The sequence below is a fragment of the Panicum virgatum genome, chromosome 5N (genome assembly GCF_016808335.1).
Source record: "Panicum virgatum strain AP13 chromosome 5N, P.virgatum_v5, whole genome shotgun sequence".
Classification (NCBI taxonomy): domain Eukaryota; kingdom Viridiplantae; phylum Streptophyta; class Magnoliopsida; order Poales; family Poaceae; genus Panicum; species Panicum virgatum.
The window spans coordinates 53037724-53064348 of NC_053149.1; the positions used below are offsets into that span (position 1 = coordinate 53037724).

The following is a 26625-nucleotide window of genomic DNA, read 5'->3' on the forward strand; positions in this document are numbered from 1 at the left end:
AAAGATAATTGATCCGATGGCTATTATAATTATAGTTGTTAGATTGATGCTATATGTTTCTGATTTTTATGAGAATTTATAGAATTTCTCTATTTTTTTAGAGTGTCCACCTATGATTCTAGGTGGCTTCATGTGGAGACTTCAAAGGAGCCTCCAATTAGTAATAGTAAGATTAAATAAAGACAGTTTACAAAACTAACTCCAGAACCCCTGTGTTAGTAACCTTGAAGAATCTAATGAGGCCTTTGACTGTGTGATTAGAAGATGGTTACTGTAGTATTACTATAGCCAATCATTAATTAATTAACGTCATTAGATTCATCGCGAAAAATTACATCCATTCGTGAAGAGGTTTTGTAAATAAACTCCATTTAGTACTACATACATGCAAGATTCTTTTTTAGAAGTTCCTAGAATAGAATGAACCAAAGAGGTCCTTGATGATCCTGACATGCATGCTGCCTCCTCGGTCTAGAAAGGAAAGCAAAACGCGCGCAGCACAAGAGCGAGGGAGCGAGCAAAAGGAAAAGGTGGCAACCCTGGGACTATTAGGGCTAGTTTGGCATACGAGGGGAGTATGCCCCGGGGCATCCCTCCCCTACGGGGGGAACCCCCTGCACGATCGGACCCGGGGCATGCTCTCCCCTGCGGGTGGTGCCATCCCCGGCAGTATTTGGCAAGCACATCCATGGGGTGCTCTCCCACCAGCTTGTGGACAAGGGTTACTAGTATATTGCATTATAGGCAACAGTTTGTCTCAAACAAAAAATTAGCACATACAGAAAATCAAAACCTGCTAGTACAAAATAATATTGAATTCATTCTCAACAAGTGTTTTCCATCGATCAAATCCCAACATATCCAATTAATCCATAAGATCATCAGGTTATAAATAGTTGCTTAGCAAAAAGCATTAAATTTGTCATCTATGTCAGCATTGCATACACAAAGGTCCCTAACATACTTTCAAACAAAATAAAGTTCACGGCCGGCTTTACCCTGGCCACATGCTTGTCATAACACCAAGCAATACAAGAGAGCAGCACACTCATCAAGATCATCAACATGTAACAACACCAGGCAAACTCAACACAGCAGGGCTGCATGCTTGCATGCGGACTGAAGGCCATAACATGTCATTGCCACAGCTGTGCTGGGACATCATCAGGGACTAGTTGAAGCACAAAAGAGAGCACCAGTATGATCGTGAACCTGCAATAACACCAAACAAGAAAGTCAAGAGTCATTTTTATTAAAAAAAATACAATTCTCTGAGGGTAGAGTAGCTATAAATTTCCATGAAAATTGTTGTGCTCTTGAATCAGAAATTAACGTGTTACCAATTCAATCAAGCAACAATGAAAAACTCAGTTCCGACATGAAACTATGGTTTAATTTCAGACACAGAAACTATCAATGTTCAGAATTAACTTCTAATAAGAACAAAAGAACTAATCAGGTACAAAATGTTGCTGTTAGATAGTGCACATACAATTGCAATCAACTCCATCTGAACAAGTGCAGTCACAATATGAATATGGTTAGGATAACTAGCTAGTAGATAGATTTGTTTGTGTTTGATAACCTATACCAGGACTAATTTGACACTAAGCACTTTTTCAAAGGAGTTGACAGTAGGTGAAAATACAAAAAAAAGCCCTGTTATTAACCAAGCATCAAGCATAGTTTTTCTTAAACCAACCAGCAAGTATAATATCTGACCTACAATTTGAAGACTAAGCTTTTTCAGTTATTAACCTCTACAATATTTGAACAATCTAGGAACAAACCAGCAAGTATAAATGAGTAAAAGTTACATATCCATGCACATACCCACTCTGCATTTGTGCCACTCCTGTCACGAAATAACTTCTACCTTCTATGCACTGTTTGCAGCAAGTGCTCTATAAAATAGCACAAAGAAAGTTTGCATTAATTATATAATTACCAAAGCATCGGTGAAAAAGTAATGACACAAAGCTTCAAGCATGCATGTCAATATTACTTTTCTAAACACAAAATCTAATGGTTATGCATTCAAATAATCCAAACACCAAAAACTAAAAGCATGAACTGCCATAGCTGTATCATCCATGCTACCATGGATACAAGAACAGGTACAAGCTGCTCTAAAGTACAACTGAATTGTATAAAGAACATACCTGGATTTTCTCTTTAGCCAAATTAGACGAACTTCAGGATTTTTGGTCTTCATGAACACTTCTCTGTTTGTATCAGATTCATAGAGCTCCATAGCATATGACTTCTTCTCATTTGTTAATTCATTTATAGAATCCACTTGATCAGCACACTTCTCAAAACAAAATTCCTCACCACGCTTTTTCTTTTCATTCAGAGCTTCCAAATTTTGCTTGTTTGACTCTTTTTAAACTCCACATAATCCTCAAGAGCAGATCCAATGTGACTTTGCTTACGCTTTCTCCCACTTCCTCCTTCACTTGGAGCAGATTGAGCTTCATTTTGTTCATTGTGTGCACTTGAGGTCCCCTGGCCATCAAAACTTGAAGCATACGGATTATTGCCAAAGTCTCTAAGATCACTGTGGAAGCTTTGTTCCGAGATACTTCTCTCAGCAGGAGCAGCCATAGGAGCAACAGTTGGAGCAGACATAGGATCAACCCTTGGAGCAGCCATAGGAGCATCGTCAAGAGGATCCTTTTGCTGAATTGAAGTGAAGTTTAGATTCCCTGTGGCAATACTTCATGTACAAATAAAGTATAATTCATATCATATTAGCTGCTGAGAGTAATAGAATAATAGCTAAAAATATCATACTAGGTCCTACAAACAACATATTAAGTGCTGAAAGTAACAGATTAGGTGAGAGAACTTCACCTTCATATAGTGCTTCCAATTGGTAAAAGAGAGGAAATGGCTTTTTGCGAAACTTTGCTACTTTCCATGATCTAGTATATAGATAATATTATTTAGTAAATTATTATTTACTAACATGGTACAAGGCAGTAACAGCTAAGGTAATGCCTAAAAAAATAGAATAGATACTAGATAATTATGGTGAGTTTGCTAGCGATGCAAACAATGCACCTTTGTTCTATCACAAAATAATCCATGTCTGGTAGCTGATACAGCAACAGAATAAGAAACAATCAGCTAATATGTTTTGAATAAAGATGGGAAGGACATCCATAAAAAAACTAGAGAACTATGAAGCCCAGTTCATCACCCAAAATGAGACAAGCATGTTCTGCTTAGCTATCCTACTTAGCTGCCAGGGAGGAGCTGAGGAGCAAAATGGAACCACAACATCTGTCCATGAGTACTAGTAATTTCAAACAGCATGCTGCAGGAATGTAAACATTCATCGAGTTGTGAAATATAATCTATGCAAAACATTGGTAAGCTCATTATTACCTTGGGTCAAAGTCCACAGCGAGCTTGATCAGAGGTCCAGGAACCGTTGATCTGAAAGTCAAAAGCAAGAAATTGTTATCACCTATAATAACTGGTATATATGTATAAGTGTGAGGTCTCAAATCCACATCACCGTCACTTAGAAGATGTGAATATATAGCTGAAATTTACCATTCTGCATGTGCAAGTACAAAACTATCTAATGATATATGTTCTGAATTTCAATAAGTACATATTCTGAATTCAATAGGACTAATATTTAAACTTTAGATGGTGAAACAGATTCATCTGTAGATGGCAAGTTATTAGATGAGTGTAACGTCTTCCAGCCTGACCAAATGAATAGGGAGAATGCCAAATCAGAAGTTTTACTTAAACAAATAAATAGTGGTAACCTCTGATTAGATTTCATTTCCTAGCAAACTGAAAGAAAGTGCTGTGAGACCTTCATGCAGTGTCAACTTCCTGAAATTTATTATGATCAAAGGGACAGTACATAAATAAATAGTGTTCCACTTTCACAGCTTATTAATTTTGTGTTCTGTTGACTCATAATTGTGCTGGAATTTTCCTCTAGTCCATGCCATTAGATGGGCGGTTAAGCTAATTTATGCAACAAAATAAAATGGATAACTAAGTCCAAGACCATAGTTCTTACGGCGGTAAGGCGATGCGTGGTGACTCACCCCCTTCCAGACGCCTAGGCAAGTATGGCGTGCGGCGAGGCGACGCCATACACATGCCTTAATCTAGAACACAGACATACCTCCACTACTCCATCTCCAGTACTCTAATATCCAGTACTCTAATCTCTAATCTGAGCACACACTAATAAAATAGTAAAAGCATGGCAGAAACAACAATCAAAACAGAGGCACGAATCACAAAGGCACAGCCGCATAGATCAATAAAATAACTAAAGGTTAGGCAAAGAACAGATCCACAAGGGCGCCATGCTTTGAACAGAAAAACAGATCCAACCTTTTCTTCTCAGCCTTTTCGCTGCTGCTCCCGCGGGGACCGGACGGGCAGAGCAGGGGCCGGATGGGCGGAGCAGAGGGCCGGACGGCACGGAGCGAGGTGAAGGAAGAACAAAGAAGGGGAGAGAAAGAGAAGATATACCTCTGGGCAGCAGCAGAAGGTCGGAGGTCATGGAGCAGCAGGAGGCAGAGCAGAGCAGCAGGAGGTCGGAGGTCACGGAGCAGCAGCAGGAGGTCGGAGGCCGCGGAAATGCAGGCGGGCGACGGCTCAAATCGGCGGAGCGGAGGTCAGAGGCTGCGGAGCAGCAGCAGGACGCACGAATCGGCAGAGGAAGGAGTGGGAGGCCGCGGGCCACCAGAATCCAGGTGCCGCCGCCTCCCTCTTATCCCCCCTCTCCTCTCTTTTCTCCTCTCTGTTTTGGCGCGCTGCAGGGTTAGGGGCTCCCGCGCGGGGGTATAGGCGTCGCGATTTCCCGCACGCGCATCGCGCCGTGCCCTTTTTCCCCGAGCGCCTCTGCTTTTTGCTCGTGCGGCGTCCGCCTCGCCATGTCCGACGCCTAGGCGACGCCTTTCGTCTCGAGGCGACGCCATATCCAGAAAGGGCGTGGCGGGCGAGACGCCTCAATTGGAAACTCGCCTCGATGCCTAGGCGACCACTAGGCGACGCCTAGGCGACGCCGTGAGAACCATGTCCAAGACGAGTCACTGCTCACAGTAGCATTAGATCAGGCAGCCAAAAGGATGTGCTATGCTCACCTTGGGTGCTCGGAGAGGATGGATGGGGTGATCTGCTTGTTTTTGCGCGCCTCAGAGAGCAGCTTGTCGTAGGTATCATTGACCTTGTCTAGCTCCTGTTCTTCTCCTGTTCGCGGCAGGACCTTCTCCTTCACTCCCTCTTGCTGCAAAAGAACGAAATATGGCTCAGAAGCAGCAGCACGCAGCAGAGCAAGTGATGGAACTGATTTTGGCAGCAAGTGTTCTGCTCATAAGAAGCAAGTGTTCTACACAGATTGAAAAAAATGCCTAATTCTAGGACCAAGTGTTATACACGCACTGAAAAAAATTTTAATTCTAGCAGCAAGTGTTCAACACATATTGACAAAAAAAAACTAATTCTAGTAGCAGTTGTTCTACAAATATTGACAAAAACATATTCTAGCAGCAAGTGTTCTACAAACATTGACAAAATCTGATTATGGTAGCAAGTGCTCTACACACAAAAAACTGATTATGGCAGCAAGTGTTTAATAGAACTAGCTGTAGAAATGTTGCTGTGCAGAGAAATTCTACGAGCCGCGCAGCCCAGGAGGTGGAGGTGGGAGGGCGCGGCCATTGGAGGAGGAGGAGGCGGGGTGGTGGTGGTCGTCGATTGGGAAGGCCGCAGCGGGCGTAACGCAGAGCTCGACGTGAGGAAGCGCGTACATACCTACGAAGTGGCCCCGGAGCTCGACGTCAGGTCCCTCCCGGCCGCCGTAGGGCCGCGGCTTCTTGCAAGATCTACAAGAAAACGGTGTGAGGAGAGGAGAGGAGAGAAGAGGAGAGGAGAGGAGAAACCCTAGCAGGGGCAAGAAGATGCAGGGGATGGGAAGGGAAGGGGAGCATCACCTGATGCGGAGGGGAAGCTTGCCGTTGCGAGGTCGTCGGAGGAGATCAGGCGGCGGCGGCGCTCACCCGCTTGACCTCGCGGGGCGAGAGGAGCGAAGCGACGAGTGGGGAACGGGGGGAGTTCTCCCCGATGTCTATAGGCCGGGCGCGATTCCGCGGAGGAATTGGGCTCACCCGGGCCGCAAATCCCTACGAAGCGGGCTTCCAAAGGTGCATACTGGACTCCACGGGGACGAATTCCGCGTGGGCTGCCAACCGGGGAAGCGACGGGATCCCCGCCGGAATATGGGCTTCCAAACTAAGCCTTAGGAGTACCGGAGTAGTAGTAAGTAGAAGCTAGCGAGGGAATGAACGAGAGCCGGGGCGCATCATGGTGGCTTGGCTCCTCTTTGAAGTTATGCGAGCCCGAAGCGACGCAGCTCAGTGGCCGCATTGCACATCGGATTACGCGGCACAGGCCGGCCGGCTCAGCCACACGTTGCTGGCCGGCCGCTGCCTCCTCTCGCTCCTCTCTCCCGCGTGCGCGCGCGGCACGCAGGAGGGAGAGAGGAGAGGAGCCGGAGGTCGTAGAGTGGTTGGTGGCTACGGCGAGGAGGAGGAGGAGCCAGGAGGGGGGAGAAAGAGGCCGTCGCCGTCAGGAAAGGGAAGATGGCGTGACGTGCACTTGCCTTGCATGAGTAACCTGCATGATTGAGCCGTTTGCTAGGCTAGCCAACAACGCCACAACGGAGAAAAGCGCGGCTCGGCTCCCTCCTCAAGCCATGCAAAGTTGCCAACCAAACCGTGCACTAATTAATTAACTCCCCCACCCCCACCTAATTCGGGTCGCGCGCCTTTTTTCTCATTAGCAGCGCCTTTTTTTTTTTCGAGGACTTGCCTGGGTTAGCTAGCTAGCTAGCTAGTACGCAAGCTGTAGCTCATGGTGGCTAACTGGCTATAATTCGTCTAGCGTTCTAGCAGCGGCAACAATCTTCAGGTAGCCATATGGAGGCGTTAAGGAACAGGACCAAGTAAGCAACATTACCGACCGGTGCGAGCAGAGCGTGTGGTGTTGTGTTTAGCCTGTGGCCTCTGTACTGTAGTACACGGAATCAAGTCGTGGTGCTGCTAGCTTAGCAGCTGCTTCGATCAGGCTTAATTGGGGCGGAGGAGGAGGAGGAAGTAACCGTACGTTCGTGCAGGTCGTTGGATTTTCGTTTTCCCCAGAGAGCGAGGGAGTTCGTTAGATCGCCCCATGGGCGGTCGCCTTCTATTCCATGGATTGAATCCAACAACCAGTGGCGGAGGTAGGATTGGGGATAAGGGGGGGCTGAATCAATGGAGTTAGGAATTGAGATGAATTTTTAATGATGAATTAATGTTTTCGCTACAGTATTTTGAGTGTAATTATTTGGTTTAGGGGGGCTGGAGCCCCCCCCCCCCCAGCCCCCCATTTGCATCCGCCGCTGCCAACAACCATTCCATCAAGCAACGGCAACGGGCCGGAGTCGTATATATGGACATTGCATGCAAGCATCGATCGATCGGGTGCATGCTCAACTGCTGCCGATGCATTGCTTTCGTAGTTAGTACACATACTGACACGTCTTTCGTAGTTAGTACTGCATCACAAGGCGATGCATCTTGTTAGTAAAAGTGTAAAACTTTGCGGCGAAAGCAAGTTGGACGACCTGTATGCAGATTCTCGCAAGCGTGCTAGTAGTGCCAACTTAACAAATTCGCTTATTGAGAAACGGCCATATATAGTTTGGTCGATCAGAGTTCGGTTCCCGTGTGGTGGAACAAGAAACAATAACGCCCCAGCTCAGCTAGGAGAAAGATTGGGTGGAAGGGAGGAAGATCTGAATACCTGATGCGTCTAATCATTTGCGAGATCATTGCGGGGTAAACGAAGCAGAGGTGCGGCCTCTCCAGCTCGTTGCTGCCGGAGCCAATAATAATAACACTGTGGCCTCAATGCCTCATTGCCATTGAGCCCAGCGCAGCCAGCGTTGGCAATAATACTGACGCACCGTGGTACTAGTACTCTAAATATTATACACTGTGGAGAGGAAAGCCTGGGAGCGCTCGGCTGTCCACAGAGTGCACATGTGCCCCTCGGAGAGAGACGCGCAACGCGGCCCTTGGTTTTGCCGAGCCATGCGTAGTTGGCCCTTGCTTGTGGCGCATAGCGTTGAGCCGTGTCATTGCGCGCCCGTTTTGGTCGTTTTTCGAAAAAGTCCCTCACTTTTCAAGATATTGAACCCACGGTCCAGTCCTTTTGCAAAAAGAACCCTCTCAGCCTACTCCTCATCTCCCCTCCCCGCTCCCCATCTGCCTCTGCCCTCCCCCTCCCTCCCCTCTCCGTAGCTAGTTCCACCTCCATGTTCCCCTCAGTCTGCCCCTCCGCTTCCCCCTCCCCCTCCACTTGATGGCGCGGCGGCGCGGCCGGCCCAACGCGGGTGGCTCCGCGATCCCGTCCCCGTCGGTGGCTCCACCGTACCTCCAACTCCTACTCCGCTTCCACATCCCCTCGACCGACGCGACAACGCCACTCCATGGAATTTGGCACTTTTGTTCGCCCTTTCTCTCGAAGACTCGACAGAGAGAAGCTAGCTAGACAGGGATGACACTCCTGCTCCCTTCTTCTCCCATGAGTATGCGCTGCCTTCATTACATTCTGCCTTGGGTCTGGGTCTCCGATGCTCACTATTCTTCTTCCCCTATGCTTCCTGGTCTTCTCTTTCGATGCTCACTGTGTTTCTGTGCCTGTCCATTTGCCGTGAAGGGCACCTGGATCTCAGGAGCGTTGACTTCACCTACCCATCGTGCCCGAACATCCCCGTCATGCGCGGCTTCGGCGACACTGGTGGTGGCGGCGTGTGGGCGTAGGGGACGGGAGAAGAAGGCATGGGTAGGGTTTCTATGGTCTGAGGCGTATGTTAGAGTGGGCCTCTTTTTCCCCTTCTTTTCATTTTCTTTTTCTTTTTTTTTGTGCTGCTGCTATTTTTTTTCTGTTGCCGTCGCTGGAGAGGCCGCTGCCGTCGCTGTCCGGGAGGCAGTGTGGCCTGGCCCTTCCAGCGCGTCGGAGCGCGCAGCTCGGCCTAGTAGTACCATGCATGCAAGAGTCCCTACGTCGATCTGCTGCACATTCCTCATCCGCCCTGCGGCGTACTGTGTTGCGGCAGACCGACGTGCCAGTGCCACTGCTGCTATGGGTGCTTAATCAATGCTCGTGACAAATTACTTTAAAATAAAATTTTGAATTTTAAAAGTGTATTTATTTTGGATGGAGGGGGGAAGTACAATTCTTACTTGCAGCACCAGCACCTCCTGCTGATTTCACATTTAACTGCCGGTGACTTCTTTTTGTGCATGATCTAAAGCTCGCACCCCCCGTTGTTCCACAGATCCAGTCACATCAACCGAGGCATTATTGCATCGCCGAAATCTGCAAAGTACAATAATGACCAGGGAACCAACATACTATATTACTATGCGAGTAACATCACTAACTATAATGCTACTTATTACTAATATTATTATTAATGTTATTATTACTAGCCTATCAACCCGTGCTTCCACACGGGCTAATTAAAATTAATATAAGAATGAGTTCAAGAATTATAATTATGTATCTCATGCTCTTTTTTATCAATTAAATATTCTAATACATATTCTAAAATATATATTGATCGTTATCTAGTTACAATAAATTTCATTTTACATCACACCTCACATGTATTCTAATACATATATAAATTTCGTGTGTAGTATATTAGGAATAATAGAAATAGTAATTTAGAATTTTATATTGATGCACTTTAATATTTTACTATAATTATATAATTTATATTTAGATTTAGGAGTAATTTAACTTCTAACAATGATATAATTGGATAATTTATATGCAAATTTAGGGAGTTATTTGTATTATAATGGCATAGGTGGGTAATTTAGATGAAGATTAGGGGGTTACTCTAGATTTTTTTAAAATGACAGAGGTGGGTAATTTATAAGAAAAGATAATAGATCCGATGGTTATTATAATTAGAGTTGTTAGATTGATGGCTAGATGTGTCTGATTTTTGTGAGAATTTATAGGATTTCTTCATTTTTTAGAGTGTCCACCTCCAGCATGGTTTCGAACCATTCACGGTCAGCCATCGCTTTACCAGCTCCCTTATGCTTGATGATTTCTTCATCATCCCCACTCGGGTATATATAATACGCCTTAGGCGCCAAAAAGATAGCTTTCTTAATCTTTCTTTCGAGTTTGAACTTCTATGAGACAGTAGGAGATACATCTTCCTCTGGAAGAAGGGATTTTATGACCATACTATCCGTATCAGTGTAATAGCAATCCTCCCTGGAAATATATGGGAACATATGAATCCGGGCATAGGCCGTAATAGCGGCCGATATTTGATGCACTTTAATATTTTATTATAATTATATAATTTATATTTAGATTTAGGCACACTTTAATATTTTACTATAATTATATAATTTATATTTAGATTTAGGAGTAATTTAACTTCTAATAATGATATAATTGGATAGTTTATATGTAAATTTAGGGAGTTATTTGTGTTATAATGGCATAGGTGGGTAATTTACATGAAGATTAGGGGGTTACTTTAGATTTCTTTTATAATGGCAGAGGTTGGTAATTTAGATACATTTCTAGGGAGTTATTTTAGTCTATTTACATAATGGCAGAAGTGGATAATTTATAAGAAAATATAATAGATCCGATGGCTATTATAATTAGAGTTGTTAGATTGATGGTTAGATATTTTTAATTTTTGTGAGAGTTTATAGAATTTTTTATTTTTTTAGAGTGCCCACTTAGGATTCTGGGTGGCTTTATATGGAGACTTCAAAGGAGCCCACCTAGGATCCTAGGTCTAAAGTCTCCAATTAGTAATAGTAAGATAGCATCGCATGGTGGCTGTAGAATCTTGCATGCCACCTGCTCCAACGCAGGATCGGTACACGTCGAGCCCCCTCTTATTTTTATGGACCTGGCTAACGTACGGCCGGCCGTAAATTAGGCCAGCCGTACGGCCTATCCCTTTTTGGCAACCGGATGTCTAGACCAGCTACTGCTTACTCTTTTTGGAAAAATTAACACCGCAGCCCAAATGCAATGATGATTGAGGACTAGAAAAAAAAGCATAGGCATATCAGAATGTACGTGTCTTGATATACAACACATGATTTTGAACTGCAAATGATTGTAAACCCTGCAAATTGGGTAATAATTGGTTATTTACACAAACATATTTGCCTCTCTAAGCCCAAAACTACATCACACGCAAAACTAAATATCCATGACTCATGGTGTTGTGCATGTATGTTACTAAAAAGAGATCTACCAACATAGTATTACAAATGCACGTTATCGTCGTACTTGCATAACTGATGATCTTTTTTTATGACATGTCATACAATGAGAAAAAAGAGAAGCAGATCAGTTAGTTTATAGCATGCAAAAACTAGCTTATGTATCCTAATAGTCAATGGAAATCAATAGGTACACAAGAAAAATGTTATTAGTAAACAGTAGCTGCTGAACTCAATCAGAAAACAAACCTAATTGATTGACAGACCTGCAGTAAACTACACAAACAACCTTATGAGTTTTTAAAAAATTGCTCAAAGGAACTAGGGCAGCTGGACTTAACGACGTTCAGTTCTAGGAGAGGGAGTCCTAATAAATACCTCTAGTAATATTTCATCAGGTTTACCTCCATGGTTCAATTGCAAAAATGCTAAACCATGATATATGAATTGCTCAATTGTTATTGGAGAAATGCTAAAGTCCTAGCTATAATTGCAGAATGCAATATATTAGTCTAAAATTTGCTAAAGAGCCATAAGTAAAATGCTTAGTTGTAACTAGAAAAGATGCTTAACTAAAAATGAATGTTAGCTTTAGAAATTGATCAGTAGAACCAAAATAGGAAAAATCATCAACATATCAAATATTGCTAAAATAAGAACACAAAAATGCGACACCACAATGGACAAATTGCTTGGTGATCTGACATAACTATCCTGCATAAAAAGTATCTGAGGCATCATTGTTTTGTGGAGGTAATTGCATTTTAATGTTAAGAGCATCAAGCAAACAACATAATTAAAAGAGGGAAAGATATGTAGATTTATAGGGGCTGCAAAAGAAATCAGTGTTTTTAAAGCATTAAGGTGAGGTGAGGCGGCCCACCACTGCTTGTCATGAATGATCTATATTATTGGGTGAAAAAAAGATAATATCAGTCACCATATTACTTATTATGAGAATATTACAAAGAGTTTAAGATGTTGGTCACCAAGGAGAACTAAAATTTCTCGAGAAGCTCACCGTGTAAAGTGAAGTGTCACTAGTTTTGACTATCACGTCATTGTATGAGCTCATTCATATCTTGCCTGCAGCAAAAATATTTCTTTTCTGGAGCTTTGAGTATGGACAAGCAAAGAAATGTTGTTCTTCAAAATCTCGAATCAAGTCTTACTGCATCTGTATCTTCTTCTAGATTAATGTAAACCATCGTTCATCCTTTAGATATTCACAAATCGTTTGGGCAGCCTCCTTCCCTGTAGATGAAACAATAGCTCTATTAGGACATTTGTGCACATATGCACAGAATTAGAGCATCTATATACAATACAAGTGCTTTATTTGAGTCAAGAAATACAATTGTTCAATTGAGCAGGGAATAGGTAAGTACTATTTAAATGCTTTGGTCTGACCATTTTAAAATTGCTTACCAAATATTATTAACTTACTACCTCAGTACTACTTAAATACCAATTCAATATTATTAAACTACTTTGTTACTGCATAAGAATATTTTCTTATGACCATGACTTCTATAATTACCTAGAAAAGGTGTAATGCCAATGTGCACTAGTAGCTGCAGTTTTACAGGGAAGTGATATGGATAAAAAGAGCCGAGTAGGCTGGCTGCATAATGTGTATAGAAAAAGAAAATAAGGCTGCATAGTCTAACAACCAGATATTCGTTTTTGTATACAAATTAGGAAGTGAGCTTGAAAAAAAAAGTATGACGGTGTGAACTAAATTTTACCCATGCTGTCATGAATGTTTGCCAAAGAGCCTGCAACCCCTCCATACAGAGAAAAAGGAAGTACAAGTCTAGTGAAAAGAGCAATAGATGGGATCTAGTAGGAAAGCTCCTATTTATGTGACAATAGTTCAGATCATGCTTCAAAAGCTGAACAATAGTTCTAAAGAACTTGCTTTTAGATCTATTGGTAATGCTATTATCTCTATACAACATATTGAAAATTACATATCCAATAACATTGCCTAACGAAGTAAACTATATTACCTTCTTAGTGCTATATTAGTGCCTAATTAAGAACCACATATCTGTCTAAATTAGCCTATATTGTACCCCAATGAATTTTGAATATGTACTCTCATGATGACTGCACACAGCATTAACTTTCATGTGGTTAGGCTAAGGAACTAGGTACTGTGTTAAATAGCAGTGCTGATGGTTGTATATTACCTTGTACTTCAGGCAACCAATGAAAATGAATTCAAAAATTTTAAATCAAACATTGCCTAATGAAGTAAACTATTTTGCCTAGTTAAGAACCATATTATTGCCTAAACAGAACCATATTAATGCCTAATGAAGTATATTATTTTGGATAATCCAGAACCATATTTATTTCTAAAGTTGCTGTTCTTTTTTATTTCCTAACAAAGTAAAATGCCATATACTAAAACGTATCATTGCCTACTGAGAAAACAAGAAGCAGAAAAAGAGAGGTTGATATACCACATTAGATGAGGCATGACGACCATGCGGCCGCTTCTGCCCTCTTGTCATTGTAACTTGGTATGGTTATTTGAATAGCATTAACTAGGTCCTCAGGTGAATCATTAATGCGTTGTCTGCACTATGCAATATACACAACTATAAAGAAAAACTATGTGATTCTGCATAGGCAATATATCCAAGCGATTCAGAAAAAAAGGTAGCCGTCAAATTTCTGCTAGAATGTCCACCACAGCAGAAAAAATTGTTAAGCTAACACATTTCACTGGAAAAATTGGGCTAGTTACACCAGTATATCTCTAAGACAAATAGACATAGCAACACCGTGAGCTTTACTTAAAAAAAAGCAAAACGGTGGACTCGTTACCCGCACCAAAACAATTTCACCAAAATAAAAGAAAACACACTACACAGAGCTGCTAAGATTAGGTTCAGCATGCAGAGTTAGTGTTTCACAAATATTTAACACATATCTTCCGTGATGGTATTTTCATACAAAACAATGGTAGACTAAAAAAATGCACAATCTGCTTGTAGATTTAACATATATGCAGTCTACAAATGAATTCCAGCAAACCAAATATTTAGTTAATAAATTATGTTATTGCCTAATAAATATAATATTATTGCCTATACTGGATTACTAAATTGGTATTAAATAATCACTAAACTGCTTGGCTTCAACTTAAATGCTAGAAATGACACACACACACACACACACACACACACACACACACACACACACACACACACACACACACACACACACACACACACACACACACACACACACACACACACACACACACACAAGAACAATCAGCAAGGAGCAATGTGGTCTAATATGTGATCAAACCTAGCAATGTCTAACATGTGATACTTCTTTCACAATTTCAAACAAGAAAACTTGACTTGCCAAAGTCGGCAGATCCTTGAATGGTTGTGCTTAATAAACTACACTACTTTGTTGATCTTGAAAAATTCCAATTAAACAAATGTGAGCTCTGCATAGGCAAATATATCCAAGCGAATAAAAAAGGAAATTGTCAAATCTCTGCTAGAACCTACATCAGCAAAAATAACTATTCAGCTAACCCATTTCACTTGTAAAAAGAAACTAAAGATAAGGATAATATAGTATTCAGTTATCTAGCTCTAGCTCTAGCTATCATTCAGTTAAGCTACTCATTTCTTCTGATGAAAAAAACATGTCTAAAAATCAATACACTAACTCTTAAGCTACTGATCTTAGTTATCATCCTCTATTGTATTCAAAACTTGACCCTATTCCTTATACTCAATCTAGCAACTAGGCACGAACTATACCTACCCCCTACTGCCACTAGAAAAATATATGAGTCCTATTGCAGGATTATGTATACAACAGGCAACTATTTCAGCACAAGAGATTGCAGTAAATGCTTAGCATGGATACACTAAATTGCTCAGAAAAAATGACCAAAAATGCATGCTGGTGTAGGGGTGCTAGATCCAGCGAGAAGGTGGGTGGGGCTCAAAGGGCGTGGAAGCCTTTTTGGCCTTGACGTTGTCGAGCTCGTTAGTGCCTGGAGAGCCTCTCCGTGCCTAGCCCCCACCCAACCCCCAGCTCCAATTCTTCAAATCCTAACCTATCCATGCCTCAATCAAGGAGATGCAAGGGGGAGGAGGACCATTACCTGGTGGTGATAATCATGAGGTGAAACACTGCCCCTACGCGCCGCGGCGTCGCCATCCCATGCTGCAGCACCCGCAGATCCGTGCCACTCCTCGCCCCACCCGTAGTAGCATCCAAGCCACCGGTCCTCGTCCCGATCGCCGCCTCAACCACGATGCGCCGCACCGCCGTGTCCTCACTCATGTTCCTGTGCATCACCGCGGAGGGAGATCCTCGTCGCGCCGGGCCGCCATGTCCTCACGCGCATGCCTGCGTGGCACCGCGGAGGGCGGTCCTCGCCACGCCGCATCGCCGTGTCCTCCCGCGCATGCCGCCGCAGAGGGAGGAAGTTGGGGGACGAGGGGAGGAGGGGAGGAAGGAGTTGCGGTGGGGTGGGGAGGGGAGAGAAGGGGAGCCTAGGGAGGACGTGGTGGCGGGGAGGAGCAGAGGAGAGCGCAGGGATGCCATTGAAGGGGGCGGCGGTAGATCTGCTGAGGAAGAATGGGGCAGGGGAATGGGGAGAGGAGTGGGTGGGTGGGGCGGTTCCAATTAAATGTTTTGTTGGATACTGGATAGATTCAGGCGGCCGCTCCAATCGAACAAAATACGGCCGGCTGTAGAGAAATCATTACCTATATATTTGTTCCCCGTGGCATGCTTAATTTGTTGCACTTAATTTGGACAGCTACGTGCAACAACTAAATTAACTGTGCTAGTGCGCTAGTACGTGACACACTCTCGGAGTGGTACAGCGCCAGGTGTGTCAGGCGTCACGAAGCATCGGTTGATTACATCCGCGTACAGTACAACGACGCGTCAGCTACTACCGTTATTTTTTTTGATGAACAGCACAAGATAGTGTGAGTTTCTATTGATATAGCAGAAAAAATACAAGACTACAGTCCTGGGAGACCATAGACAGGAAAAAAGAAAAGAAACGAAAAAAGAAGATACCCTCGGTTGAATTGGGACGTCAACACGGGGAACTCCGCAACTCGACTTTGCTGAGAAACGCCACTCCTCAACTCTCACCCGGTTGGATTGTGACATCAACATGAGTAAACACTCAAAACTGCAAAGTCACGGCAGCCGAGCAAGCCAAGTTGCCACGACAGTCAACGTCCTCCAGCCTAGGAAGTCGCCGTCGAAACACAATCCTGTGTCGATAAGAAGTCGAGGAAAACAGACCGCACCACACCAAGAAGATCACCGCTATGCAGGACCTGTCGCCGTAGTGCCGCTGCCCCACCAAACACCATCTGACAGAGTGAAACCACCGAATCCGAACCTCATGCATGCTGTCTCGCCGTCACCACCGCGAAGACACAACGCGCGGGGGCCTCGCCTCACCCACCGCTGGACCACCTCCTCGCTCTTGTTGCCATACAGAAGACATCGCACGTGGGGGCCTCGCCACGTCCGCCATAGTACTCCATGTCACAGATCCGTTCCTTAAGTCGCCATCAGGATGATGAATGGTGTTGCCCCGTGTTTCAAGATCCCCATCAAATAGCCAAACCGCGCTCGCCGAACGACCGCATCACGTTGCGCCACCCATGCAACAACCTCCGCCGCCATACTAGCATGCCAAGTTGTCACTTGCGCCATCTTTCAACGATGTACCACACTGGAGTTGCCGAGCAAAGTTGAGCAACCTGCCGCAGTCCGCTGCAAGCCAAGCCGTCCCACGATGATGGTGCCGCAAGCGCCGCGTTTCGATGCAGTCCCACGCCGCACTAATAATTGCCAAGCAATGTCAACCGCTGCAGTCCGCTGCAAGTTGAAAGATCCAACATCCTTGTGACAACCCTTGGCCGCCAGTATGATTTTGGTCACCGCCGCAAGAGCTAGGCAACCCCCTTCGAGCTCTCCACCTACATCGAGCCGCCCCGCCAAGCCACCGGCAGGCTTTCCACCGCCTGCCAGAGAAGTGTCTCCACCAACGACGCCTTCAAGAAGGTAATGACGCCAAAAGCGCCGCCGTCGCTCGTCCAACAAGCGGACACGGCTTTTGCCCGGATAAACCCGCGTTGAAGGGATAGGCTCCAAGATGACACCCCTAACAGGGAGAACGACACCCTCGGACGCTATTGTCATCACCACCGGCAGGAAGCCGGCGAGGCTTTCGCCCGGAGAATCCCATCCTATCTGCATGTCCACAACCCGGCAACACAAGAAGTCCCCTGGAGCCGGTAGCGCAGACGTGCCACCATGCGTCGTGGCCAACTCGCACCTCCTCGCGCCGCACCACCCACAGTCGCGGTGCCGCATACCGCTGCCAATTCGCCTCTCGCCGCCGACGGTCACCGTGCGCGGCCTCACGCGGCGCCTCGGAGTCCCGTCCACCACACCACCATGACGAGATCCCGTCCACCACTGTCGCAGCAACTCATGGTGCCCCGACGTCTCCACTGCCACCGTCTTCGCACCATTGACCTAGGCTATATGAGACAACAACAAGCCATGTCTGATCTAGTAGATAGATTTCAGCAAATGGGCTTAGCAAGTTTTCTGCAGCATAGGTGTGATTGGAATGAAACTGTGATACGTCAGTTCTATGCCACTCTAGAGATCAACATGGTTGAGGAAACATTTAGGTGGACAACTGGCAAGAGAACCTATTATGCTACATTTGCACAGTTTGCTGAGGCAAATCAGTTGGATTATAATTTCATCACTAGTGAGCAAAGTATGAATGTTGTGTTAGAAAACCCTCTAGATGAGAATGACTACCCCATGTTCTATGAGCCTGCACATCTTGGTATTCCTAGAAGCTTTGGGGGAACTCAGGGTCTGAGGCATCATCCTGTAGTGATTAATAAGATTGTTAGAGTCACATTCATGCCTAAGAGTGGCAACAAGGACAAAATTAGAGGGCACTATTGGAATGTGATATCTCATGTCATGAACGGAAATAAAATCAATGTCATTGCTCTTATCATGGATCAGCTTGCAGATTTGAGGCTTAACATGGAGATGAACTTATATTTTGCTCCATACATTATGTCCATCATCAAGGTTAAGTCTAGCTTCAGAGGGTTATGTGAAAGCAAGCACACACCGTTCAGGCCATTCAAGAATGACAATGCTTTTCTTTTGAGGCCTCTGACTCCTTTCCCTGGAGATGATATGGATGCTGAAGCACAGGGGCAAGATGGTGCTGATGATAGTGATGATGATGCTCACATGGGAGCAGCTGCAGCTGCAGCTCAGCATGCCATGCCACCACCGCATCCTCCAGCTCAGCAGCAGTGGGCTCCTCCAGCTGGCTACTTTGACCCTTATTTTGCATCCATGCAGGAGAGCATGTCCTCTCAGATTGCGGGATTGGCTAGTCAGATGCAGAATCAGATGAACCTCAACTTCCAGAACATGCAGCAGCAGATGTTCCAGCCCACGATGGCTCAGATGCAGGGGGTTCAGGAGAGCTTACACTCAGACATAGCAGCTCTTGACTCACGCTTTGAGGATTTGCCCTCTTCTGAGCAGTATGAGCAGCTTGAGCAGAGGCAGGAGCAGCTAGAGCAGCGCTTTGATACTTTCAGCACAGCCTTCACCGGGTTTTCAGACCACTTCTACTCAGTATTTCCGGCTCCAGTGCCGCCTCCAGAGTTCTACCCGCACCAGCCGTTCTACCCACCACCACCTCCTCCACTGCCGATGGATTGACTTTCTTGGCAATTGATGCCAAAGGGGGAGAAGGAGCTTTGGAGTGCTTGGATCTAGGGGGAGCTCATGGACTTCTCATGGAGATTATTCGTTTTCGGCTTCCGCTTGCCACTCATGTTTATTTGTGTCTTGCTTAAACTCGGTTTGAGACTTGTGTTTGGATTTGAACATTTGGTTTGTAATGTGTGATGAACTATGTTGGTTTGTGTTACTCTTATCTATTTTTGTTCATCTTGTGGTTGACAGGTTGTGCTAACCAAGCTAAAATTCATATCATATATATCTTGTATCTTGTATGCCTCGATTTCCACTTGTAGGTAAAGCTCCGTCAAAAATTTCAAATATATATATGTGCTCTTGGTATTCATGCAAATTTATATGCACATATCAAGGGGGAGTTCTCTCTACTCATCGAACTTGGTGAATTTATTCATACCATATTCTGAAATTTTCAAGAAAAATGAGTAAGTTCTTCCAAAGTTCAATTCCAAGTCCACCTTATGCTTAGTGTATAAAGTTGACTTGAACACTTTTATCACTCCAAAATTTAGTGTTGTCATCAATTACCAAAAATGGGGAGATTGAAAGCATCTAGGCCCCTAATTCGAGTTTTGGTAATTAATGACAACGGTTTGTGGATTAACGATTTCATTTGAGATAATGAGTATAGGTTGATCCACGGATGAAAAGAGATTTGGTTGTGAACGTATGGAGTTTTGGAGATGATAAGCAAAGCTCGGGCTCAAGGCAAAGGTAAAATAGGGCTTTTGTATTTTACCGGTCACAAGGCGTTTAGTGGATGAAAAGTGACCGGATTTGTTGGATAGATAGCCGTACTATCAAGAGGGGTTGTGTACTCATGCTTGACGGGTCTTTAGTGCCATTTTGCTCAAAATGTCTAGTTGCATGCATGAGGGCTAACGGCGTTTTGAAAAGATTTGAAAAAGCCTAAGTTTGAGAGCTGATTGAGTAACGGCGGACGGTCCGCACCTGAGGGGCGGACGGTCCGCGACCGTTCCAGAGAGCTTGCAGAGGCTCTGGTGGGCTGGCGGACAGTCCGGCCCAGGTGGGCGGACGGTCCGCCACTATATTTCAAAATTGTACCAGAAAGGGTGTCTCTCTGGTGGGCTTCAATGTTGAACGGCGGACAGTCCACCCATGGGGCACGGACGGTCTGCCGGCTAATCTTAGTTTTGTACCAGAGAGGTTGTTTCTCTGGTTTGGGCTGAAAAGTGAACCGCGGACGGTCCGCCCTTGGGGCGCGGACAGTCCGCAGGCTAATTCGATTTTGTACCAAAGAGCATGTTTGTCTCTGGTGAGTTAGATCTCATAACCGCGGACTGTCCGCCCCTGGGGCGCGGACAGTCCGCCAGAGCTTAACGGCTAGTTCTGACACGCATTAAATGCACTCTGACTCACTGGTTTATAACGGCGGATGGTCCGGTTTTTGAAACGCGGACGGTCCGCGACTTCGCAGAAAAGAGTGTAACGGCTAGTTTTTGAAGGGATGTCTATATATACCCAATGCCCGGCCATTGGGTGTCTCTCTTGGCCATTTGGACTGCATTCTTGACATCATAGAGCTAAGGCATCCCTCTCTCACACACACTTGCTTAGAGATTGCATTCTTGAGAGTGTGAGGGCTTCCTAGTGCATTGCATCAAGAGTTTGAGCTTTGTGGCATTAGGGAAACTTCAAGCAAGCATCATCAACTTGTTACTCTTGGGAGTTGCCGCTTCCTAGACGGCTTGGAGAAGAGGATTTCGTGGAGCTCCTCCAAGGAGATTGTTGAGGAGCCCCGATTTCGATTGTGAGAGGTCTTGTGCTCACCTCACCGGAGTGGTGAAGAGCAACTCTAGTGGAATCGAGGTGTGGAGCGGTTCCTTGATTCAAGCCGGCTCAAGATCAAGAGGTTCTTGATAGAGGAGCGGTTGATTCTTGGAATCCACCTCAACATGGATTAGGGGTGACCGGCAAGTCATCGACACCACGGGATAAATTCTTGTGTCAAGCTTGGTTACTTCTCTTGCTCACTTTAATTCTTGTTTTTACTTTGAGCAATTTACTTTACTAGAGCTTGATTTGTATCTTGTTACCCTAGGTTGCAAACCCATCTAGAGATAGTAATAGCATGACATAGGGCTTTCCTTTGTTACTAATTAAATTTCTCTAGTGTTGTTGGCTTTAGATTTTAAACCGCCTATTCACCCCCCTCTAGTCGGTGTTCTTGATCCTACACTCCTGGATCCCTCGAGCGGACTCGGAGCGACCCTGATGAAGTACTGCGGGGTCAAGAAGGGATGAAGTTCGCCGGCAGTGGGCAATTGTGTTTGAGTTGGACTCACCGGCGGCGATGTTTTCGGGGCGAAATCCGGCGTGTGCAGGGCCCTAGGTCGAGGAAGGAGGCCCCGAGGAGCCTTCTGGCGTCAAGGCGGAGCGGCTGCGAGGTCTGGCCGGGGTTTTGGTGGAGTGGGGCGGTGCGCCCGCGGCGACGCAGAGGAGCGGCGGCACGGTGGGGCGACTCCGTGCGGCGGCCAGGGTTGGGCGGCGCACTGGTGGATGGAAGGGGGCAGGGGGGTCTCGATTTGGTTTAAAGAGGGCGTCCGGCGATTTCGGGGTTCGGTTTGGGAAGGAAATCCGCGAGGATCTCGGGCGGACGTCGCGGCCGTTGCGCGGGCGAGCGCTGTGGGGACGACGGGTCTGACCCGTGGGGTCGGCCTGTCAGTGGGACGCAGTGGCTTGGACATGGGCGAGCGCGGTCGGGGGAGGAGGCGTCTGACGAGCGGGGCCCGGTGGCAGGCGGGTGAGAGCGGGCGAGCGTGGAGAGGGGAGGCAGGCCGAGCGCGGATCGCGCGGTTGCGGGCCGAGTGGAGCCGAGCGAGCGGGCCGAGCGCTGCTGGGCCGCAGCGGGGCGAAGGGGGAGAGCTGGGCCTAGGTGGAGCGGGGCGAGCGGGCCGCGCGGGGAAAAGAAGGGTGCAGGCCGGGCTGGGTTAGGAGAGGGGTTGAGCTGGGTTTCCTCTTTCCTATTTCTATTGCTTCTCCTTTTTTCTTTTTCAAACTACACCCAAACTAATTTGAATTCAAATCAAATTTGAATTCAAAAGCCTATGCACTCAAACAAACAAATAAAACTTATGCACCAGCATGAATGCACAAACAAGTTTAAACCTAAAATAAATTTTAATTACTTTATGAAGCCAAAATAAATTATAAATGCAAGGCTAATCAAATTAAATCCTAGAAAATTAAATAAAACCAATTAAATTTATTATTAAATAGGAAATTTAAATTAGGGTGTTACAAATCCTACCTCCTTACAGGAATCTCGTCCCGAGATTCTGGGCTGGCTAGCAAAGAGATTAGGATATGTCTTCATCAACTCCTCTTCCTTCTTCTGGCAAGTCTTCCGAAAAGACGTCCGGGAATTCAGACACCACGCGAATACCATCCGTGGGTCTAGCCTCCATCTGATGAAGAAAACCAGAAGGCTCTGTAGCACTGACTGTCACCTCTTGGCCATTAGATGCTAACAAGTGAACTGACCGCTGAGCACAATCAATTCTGACTCCCCACTTGGCAAGAGTATCCATTCCCAGAATCACATCTATATCCTTGGTGTCTATCACCATCAGATTTGTACTGAACTTTACTCTCCCTATGGAAACACTGACTCTGGGGCAGGAGATATGAGACCTCAATTGTCCTCCAGGTGAAGATACTAACATGCACTTCTTTAAAGTGTTAGTACGAATACCATGATGCTCGACAAAAGACTGTGCAATAAAGGAATGCGTAGCACCAGTATCGAACAACACCGTAGCTGGATATGAGTTGACCATGGACGTACCAATAACCACGTTCGGAGACTCGGCCGCTGACTCGGCCGTCACATGGTTCACCTTCCCCTATCGTGGCGCTCTGGGTTGGGCTGGGCGCCCCTGCTGTCCTGCCTGCCGTGGAGCCGGTGAAAGGCGCTTCTGTGGACAACTTTTGGCATAATGACCTTTTTGCCCGCATTGGTAGCACATGCGGTGGTGGTGAATGGCGCTACTTGGTTGACCTCCATGTGAACTTAGCATCACATCTTGCATCATTTCTGCTGCTTGCTCTTTGGACTCCTTGCGACCGCGTGGCTGAATCACATTCATAGTGATAGTCAACCCATCCACATAATCAATGGAGAGCTTGATTCTCGACCTGTGTATCTCTAGAGCACTTAGGATCCTTTGTCTTCTGGATGGTCTGTAGCTCTTCGACCGATGGACCGTCAAGGAAAAGGGAATCCTCTGCTAGCTGCTCTTGATGAGACCTCTTTCTCTTTGTACCGGAGAACAACCTCTGGTTCCTCCTAGTTGTGGCTTCATCTTCAGTCGCACGAACTTGATGACAAGGAACGCCATAGAATTGTCAACACGGGCAAGCCTTCTCACCATTCTTTGGGTGGTATGTTGTTTGCGAAGACTGATCTTGTATCATCGTCGGCTGCTTCACGGAAACTGTTGCATGAACACCATCACCCATTGCACGGTCTCCAAGGTCTTTTTGTTACGCTGCCATCTGAGCTGGGGTAAAGAGGAAACACAGATTGGTAAGGTCAAGGAAGAGAGAAAAACCTCACTATGTAAGGTTCTATCTTATTTGGACAACACTTCCCATGCATCATTGCTGCTAACTCCAGATAGATGTCACATAAACCCGAAAAAAAGAACTATAGAATAACTCTTCTGCCTCATCTGAGAGATTCTCAAATTCTCCAGTACTATCTGTAGGCTGGGGTGTCACAGAACCATCACAAGCAAACCATAATTTTTGGGGCCGCTCTATTGTTTAATGAGACTATTAAGTCATTTGTTTGGCTATTTGAAACCTTTCTAACAGCAATGTCTGAAAGACCGGATCGGGTGCTCTAGCCTAAGAGGAGGAGGGGGTGAATTAGGCAAGTTAAATCTTTAACCTATGGCTCCAACTAAATTGCACAATATTAAACTAAAATATGCTATCTATACATGCAACTAAGGTTGTTCTAGTGTGAAACCCCTATCCTAAAAGAATTTAGCAACCTATAGCCTTTCCTATCAAGAAACTACTCTATGAAAGTAAAAGCATATAAGAATTACTAGTATGAAATACGGAAACATAAAGAGCAGGATAGGAGGAAGCAAACTCTTGACGCGGGTATTTATCTCGTGGTTCGGTTAGCCACAAAGGCACACCTACATCTACGTTATTGAAGCACTCACTAAGAGTATCGCTTCTCGGTAATCAAGTCTCTTCTGTGGACTCAACCACGGTCACCTTGATCCCGATTTCCACTAAGGAGCTTCTCCACAAAGGATGGGGGTCTCCACGTCCCCCGTACAAGATTGTCGTCGCCGCTCCACACCAAGTCAGAGGGTCGATGACGTGCCGGCGAGCCACCAATGCTCCAAGGGGCCGGCGCACCAAAATCTTCTTTTGGTTCACTAAAAAACCACAACACAAGGGCACAAAGCCTTGCTCTCTCACTCTCTAAAGAGCTAACCTTTCACAATATTCTCAAATGTGTGCTAAGGACTAAAGATATGATCACTAAGTTCTTGGATGGCTTGGAGATGTTCTTGGGTGTGAGTGTGATGTTCCCGAACTCCAGCAATCTTCAAATGGCCGGGGGAACCCATATATATTGACCACCAAGTGGAGAGAGCCGTTGGGAGCCGTTACCCAACTTTTCTGCATGGCGTCGGATAAACTAACGGTGGGGCACCGGTTCATCCGGTCACACTGCGCCCTGAGATAGCCATTGGGTCTTCTGACAGCTGACGTAGGTGTCACCGAATAGACCGATCCTGGGCCGTCGGTGAAACGAACCGGGTTGTCGAACGAACAACCCGACTGCCTGTATCGTCGTGATAGTCCCTGGATCAGTAGCTATCACATACAGAACTCATTTCAATTACATATCACAGTCATACTTCGCGATAAAACACAACAAAGGTTTAATTATTACATAATCCAGCGGATTGTGGTACGAAATCATCTGGTACAAGCCCATTGGGCTAAAAGGGAAAAACCAGAAAACGGAAGCGGTAGCTAGACTTCTGGGGCATCCTTCATCTTGACGTCTTCTTTCATCCACAGGCAAACTTGAGCGAAGCACGAGTCGTCCTTAGTCCTTCCTTTAAAGTCATCGTCGATCTTCGAGTTGGATCCTGCATCTACCAAACTATCCCCAAGGATGAGATAGGTTCACGTCACCATCCGTATGCAAGCTTTAAGTGGATGCATTATGGTATAAGAAATAGTCAACAGATAAGGCTAGGGTTTCCTATGTGTAGCATCAACAAAGTATAGCATCTGCCAAGTCACCTGACGCGGGCCATTCTGGCATCTCGGACTCCATTCCGGCATCCCGGACTCCCGGTCAACTCACACCTCCGAGACTCACCCAAGTCCCTGATAACCAAGTCGGTGCGAGAACTCCCTCTCCTCGCACCTCAGCTGCTATCCAAGCAGGAAAGTAGGCTAGAGGGAGGTAGAAAAGTATCAAGTCACACTAACTAATGGAAGTAACAGAAGAGTAGGAACGTACATGACCGAGTACACGGCTATATGTATAGTTTTCACCCTGCAGAGGTTTTACACATGTACCCACTCGAATCGCTGCCAGCCGGAGGCCAGCCGACTGACATCAAGACACCGGTCTACTGAGAAGAAGAACTAGCAGCCATGGCACCCTCCTGCTTTCCCGGGTTTGGGCGCGTTCTCTCGCAAGAGGTCGTCCCGGGACTGTGAAGCCATCTAGAATAGGATTCCCATGAATCCCGCGAATCGGGGAACGTCAGGTCCACACCTGCTCCCCTTGCACCGATACTACATCCGCCTACAGGCTTGGCACCACGCTTACTAGCCTCGGACTGGATCCACACGCATAGTGGATATGTGGTGGGCACGCTCATGAAGTCCCACTAATCATAGTTACACCAACCGGTTCCTTATATGCCGGGCCGAGCATCTCCGTCCTCATGCGTATCCGCCACAACGGTCCACGAATGGCACCCATTACAGGTAAGGCCCACGAAACAGCTCCAGATTCTAATCGTGTCCAACAACACAAACATGCATCCGCAACAGGTGCTCGCAGGGTGTGCCCAACACACACCCCCAGCAACGTCAACTTGCTTGCCCCCTGCTAAAAGCCCTAATCACCAACTCCTGATATGGTGGATCTCCACTCACGCCAAGACTATCATATCACAAGAAAATCCCACACATACACATGCAAGCATATCAACCATTCAAACATGGTTTATATTAGGAGTTCAAGGAATAAGGGCACACAATTGGCTATGCAGGTTCATCTCATAACAGTAATAAAGCGATAGCAGTTCTAGCAAGCAATGCCTAATAGGTAATCAAATCATAGATGTGCGTGAATGTGAGACTTCTCATTGTCGTCCTAGGTCTTTGGAGTCATCTCGTAGTCTGGTACGTCCTTCTGGGTCCTCTGGGCGTCCGGATCGATCAGCTCCTCCTCACTAAGGACCTA

At 45.7% G+C, this 26625-nt stretch overlaps 1 pseudogene; it reads right to left on the bottom strand.

Moving 5' to 3' along the window:
* Positions 1–834: 834 nt before the first annotated feature.
* Positions 835–15647, bottom strand: LOC120674932 (annotated as a pseudogene).
* Positions 15648–26625: the final 10978 nt, after the last annotated feature.